Source organism: Onychomys torridus, chromosome 4, assembly GCF_903995425.1.
Source record: "Onychomys torridus chromosome 4, mOncTor1.1, whole genome shotgun sequence".
NCBI classification, from domain to species: Eukaryota; Metazoa; Chordata; class Mammalia; order Rodentia; family Cricetidae; genus Onychomys; species Onychomys torridus.
This window is the reverse complement of record NC_050446.1, coordinates 30,801,767-30,807,349: the sequence shown is the minus strand read 5'-3', so window position 1 is coordinate 30,807,349 and position 5,583 is coordinate 30,801,767. Positions and strand designations below refer to the sequence as shown.

Below are 5,583 nucleotides of genomic sequence, written 5' to 3'. Positions count from 1 at the left end.
GAGGTCAGTCTGGATAACATAACAAAATCCTGTCTTTAAAAGCACATAGAAATGTTCAAGCATTAAAAAGACAGAATTTACATGTTTTTAAGTTATAAGATGGTTTTTTTTTTAGAAACTTACTCTTTTGCAATATAAGAGAAGCTATTTTATGTGCAAATATTAGATTCCTATGTGCATCCAAATATACAAATGTTTTTATCCCTGTTCCTTTAGATGCATTACAAACTATCTGGTATATCACTGCTTTACATATGGAGATGAAATTGACTGTAATCGTTTGCATTTCCTGAGGGTCCCCTGTTCCTGAGCACAAAGATTTAAGTGCTGCCTCTTTACTTTTGGATTCTTTCTCTCTCTCTCTCTCTCTCTCTCTCTCTCTCTCTCTCTCTCTCTCTCTCTCACACACACACACACACACACACACACACACACACACACACACACATCTTTAAGCAGCTGACAAAAGTTAAGGATTCCTTCATGAGAAAAAAATGCAGAAGCTGAAGTATGTCTACATTTTGGGGAACAGTTTTGGAGATCTCCTGAAGTACAAATATATATCCCAGGCTAAAAGTCCCTATTTCTACAAGTCACCAGCTCTGACACAGATATCCAATTCTCATTTATCTTTGTCTTAGTCTGTTCAGGCTACTATAACAAAATAGCATGTTTGAATGAGAAGTTCTCCTTATTGGCTGGGACATTTGAACACTTGCTCTCCTGTTGATGGAGCTTTTTGGATACATTATGGGAAGGAAGATACAGCCTTGAGAGAGGAAGTATTATAGCACTGGTGTGGCCTTTGGGAGTTTAAAACTTTGGCCCATATCCAGTTCGACATCTGCTGTGTGTTTGTGGTTGAGAATATGAGCTCTCAGCTTCCTGCTCCCACCACCGTGCCTACCACTCCCTGCCCTGACTCCACATCTTTATGGACTCTTATCTCTCTAGAACTGTAAAACAAAACGAACTCTTCCTTCCATGAGTTGCTTTTAATCATGGTGTTTTATCACAGCAACAAAAACTAAGACATACTCAGAGCCATGTGGCTGACAGCATGAAGTTAACAGTAAACTGAGATGGGGTCAAATCAGAGTTAGGCAGGTCTTTATTTCTCACACTTCAGAAGGCTGTGAAATTCAAACTTAAGGTGACATCGGCTTTAATGCCTGGTGAGGTTCACTTCCTGATTGGTGTGTGGCATCTTCTCTCTGTGTCCTTACATAGCACAGCAGGAAAGGCAGCTCTATAGGACTGTCTTAGTTAGGGTTTCTACAGCTGTGAAAAGACACTATGACCACAGCAACTCTTATAAAGAGAACATGTAATGGGGGTGGCTCACTCACAGTTTCAGAGGTTCAGTCTATTAGCATCAGGATGAGGAGCATGGCAGCAAGCAGACAAATGTGGTACTGGAGCTGAGAGTGCTACGTCTCACAGGCAACAGGAAGTCAACTGACTATCACACTGAGGGAAGACTGAACAAAATAGACCTCAAAGCCCACCTCCACATGACACACTTCCTCCAACAAGGCCACACCTAATAGTGCCACTCCCTTTGGGGGCCATTTTCTTTCAAACCACCACAGGGACCCTCTTTTACAAGAGTACTAACACAATCCATGATTGCTTGTGGCTCTCATGGCCTAACAATCTTCTAAAGCTTGCCTCTTAACACCACCACATTAGGGTTACATTTCAACATACAAATTTCAGAGTACAAATGCACCCAGACCACCTGTCTTAGTTTGGGTTTTTATTGCTGTGAAGAGACACCATGACCATAGCAACTCTTAGAAAGAAAACATTTAATTGAGGGTGACCAGCTTAAAATTCCAGAGGTTCAGTCCACCTGTGGTCAATGATGGGGAGCATCGCAGTATGCAGGAAGATATGGTGCTGGAGCTAAGAGTCCTACATCTTGACTCAGAGGCAACAGGAAGTTGACTGACTGCCACACTGAGTGAAGCTTAAGAAAAGAACCTCAAAGCCTGCTCCCACAGTGACACACTTCCAACAGAAGGTGTGGCCCAGATTAAAGGTGTGCCCCACCCCCAGCCTCAAGGTCAGGATCAAAGGCTAAAGGAGTGTGTCATCCAGCCTCCTCCAGCAAGGCCACACCTCCTAATAGCGCCACCCCTATAAGCTTATGGGAGCCAATTACATTCAAACCATCACACCACCTCTTTCAGGAAAGCCTTTTCTGACTATGCCACGCCATGCTGATTATTCCTTGCTCTGAACTTTTACCAAATCCTTAATATTCATCAATTTAGTCTTTTATTGATTTGTATTGACTTGTACTTTTAATTCCTCTTGGCCCTTGGGCTGCAAAGTCATTGAGGCAAGGATATTACTATCTTCCACAGTGTAGCCTCTTTCCAAGAACTCAGAAATGGCCAGATGATTTGCTTACTTGACTGAAGCCATACCATAAACTCTTCCCATATTTCAAGAAGGAAGAGGACCTTGATAATTCTACATAAATTGTGATCTCTCAGGGAGAGTAAACGGACAGTTCTGTACTTCGTATAATTCGATCAGCCATGTAAGAATATAAAAGCAGCAGCCATGCAGACCAAATCCTTGGTGCAAACACAGGCAAAAGCCCTACTTCTCTGCCTCCCGCAGAGAAGACAATCAGACTGAAAATGATTGATTAGTGAGGAACTAATTAGAGGAGAAGCTTCTTTAACATGCTCACTAAGCAAAGAATATGTTTAATTAGTGTGGGAAGATTTAGTGTGCCATTGAAATAGATGTTCTGGTCACTCATTCCAACTAATTGGGTATAGAGTAAATTTTGTTTCCTAAGTGATGTTAAAGGACACATTTCAAAAGAAATCACTCTAATTGTGACTTTGACACAGAGAGCAAAGCAACCTCATAGTAAAGATTTTCTTTGGAGCTAAAATTGTAGGTCAGAGATAGTGCACTTGTCCAGCATACACAAAGCCTTGGATTTGATCCTCAACACAGCAAAAGAAAAAATATATTATCTTTAGCTCATTAATGAGGTAAGAGAAAGATGCTGCCATCGTTCAAAGAAAAATCCAAAAGAACAAACATACAAAAATAGAGGCAAAGATAACTGAGTTTCTAAAAGGGAAGACAGTCCATGGCGTCTCTTAAGCAGAAGTGCACCTGCAGGGCAAGCATTATTAGACTGGTGTCAGTTACCCTTACAATTCAGAGTTGTAAAATGGCTCCCATCATCTCAGAATTGACAGTATTATGAACTCCCAATAATTACAAGGACCATCCTGCCCAGAGTGCTTATTGTCTTGTCATGGATGGCCACTTATTCCTGACTTCTTTTCCTAGTTTACTTCTCTGTTGCTGTGACGAAAACCATACCAGAAGCAACTGAGGGAAGAAAGGGTTGTTACATACCACAGGTTAGAGTCCATCATCAAGGGAACCACTTGCCAGCAAAGGGAGAGGCTGAGCAGGCAAGAGGGAAGGCCAAGCAAGCAAAAGTGAATATTCTTCCCTCTGTCATGTTCTGCTACCCACACTCTCGGTGGGTCTTCCCATGTCAATCACAGCAGTCAGGACATTTCTAAGAACTGGTGTCAACTGGTGAGGATCCCAACTCAGGTGATTCTAATTTGTAACAAGTTAACATTAAAGCCAACTACCACTTCTCTTTTATCAGATACACCTGGCGGGCCACCATGAAGCGACCTCCTGAAGTGCTGACTCTCTTCTCAGGGAGCCTACTGAATGTAATATCTCATAATTATCTCAAAATAAACTCTTGAATGCTTGTAACCTGTTTTATGTTATGCCCATCTCAAATGTTGACAATTAGATCGTTTGATGAGTCACTTCTATGAGTATTTTCTTAATTTGATTTTGTCCCACTTAATAGCGTTTACTATTACACTTTTTTACATTTTGTGTTTTACTTACACTGTTTGTCAAGTTAAGTTCTGATGAAATACAATTACTCAAATTAATAAACTTTCTCTTCTGTTTCATTATCTCTTTAAATGTTTTATATTCTAAATAAAATCCCCCAAGATGTAAGTTTAACCTATGCTTATGCTAACGTTCAAATGTCATTTTTTTCAGGTTTCTATTCTTAGACAAATGTTTATATTCTATTTGTAATTATATAATCCCAATTCTTGGATACACTTATAATGTTACATCCATTCAGTTTTCATTGTCATTCAATTGTAGGATTGTAAATATAACTGATCATAAAGTATTAGAAACTAAAACTATCTATTGGGAAAAACTGAAAGATGAAGAAACCTAGAAAGCATATTGTGGTAGCTTGAATGTAATTGCACCCATAAGCTCATAGAAAGTGACATTATTACATGTGGCCTTGTTAGAACAGTTATGGCCTTGTTGGAGGAAGTGTGTCACAGTGGAGTCGGGCTTTGAGAGCTCATATATGCTCAAGCCAAGCCCAGTGTCTTAGTGGCTCAAGATGTAGTCCCACCATGATGATAATAAACTAAACCTCTGAAAATGCAAGCCACCCCAATTAAATATTTTTTCTTTATGAGAGTTTCTGTGGTCATGGTGTCTCTTCACAGAAATAGAAACCCTAACTAGAATACATATTTTGATAATTTTTGATAATTTTTCTTTGTGCTGTTATTTATCATAGATCAGATCTTAGATTTAACTGGTTGACTCTGAGAATCAATGTCAATTTAAAGATGGGAGAATAAATTCAGATGTTAGTACATGGAGAGAATCTTGCCTTTTTGCTTTTTTTTTTTTTAGCTGAGGATCAAACCCAGGGCCTTGCACTTGCTAGGCAAGTGCTCTACCACTGAGCTAAATCCCCAACCCAAATCTTGCTTTTTTAATCAAATGATTTCTCCTTCTATCCCCCCTTATAAGTTTTGTCTATTAATATTTTAATTTGCTCCCCAGCTTAAGAAGAGTCACTGGAGTTTAATTAAACTTACTTTCTTACAATTCAGCACTCTTTTGGTTTTTTTTGGGTTTTTTTGCTTTTTTTTTTTTTTGGTTTTTGTTTTGTTTTGTTTTGTTTTTTGTTTTTTGTTTTTTGTTTTTTGTTTTTTGTTTTTGAGACAGGTTTCTCTGTGTAGCTTTGCGCCTTTCCTGGATCTCGCTTGGTAGCCCAGGCTGGCCTCGAACTCACAGAGATCCGCCTGCCTCTGCCTCCCGAGTGCTGGGATTACAGGCGTGGGCCACCACCACCCGGCTACAATTCAGCACTCTTGAATAATCAATTGTCTCTTCATCTCAGAAATCATGCTATAGTGTTTGCTTCAGCAGTACATATATTAAAGTTGGAATGATACAAAAAAGATTAGAATGGTGCTTGCTCAAGGATGACATGCACATTTGTGAAGCATTCATATTCCATATTTTTCAGTACACTGGGAAAAAAGCATTTAATAGCTAGATACTGACTTCCATATCATTCTCATAAATTCTAATCTTTAATTAGAATGGAAAATTTTAATTATCATATAAAGATACTGATTGAAAATTTTCTGAAGTGGTTGATGACAAACACAGCTTCTATGTCTAGGAGTCAGGAATCCAAAAGACCTGAAAAGCCCCAGTTTCACACCTTAAGTCATG

The 5,583-nt window shown here is 39.2% G+C and overlaps 1 non-coding gene across 1 annotated transcript; it reads left to right on the top strand.

Annotated features, from left to right (window-relative positions):
- The first annotated feature begins 5,257 nt into the window (after window positions 1-5,257).
- Window positions 5,258-5,368, top strand: LOC118583251. The gene has a single exon (XR_004944841.1). It is a non-coding gene; the product is annotated as a U6 spliceosomal RNA (small nuclear RNA).
- Window positions 5,369-5,583: the final 215 nt, after the last annotated feature.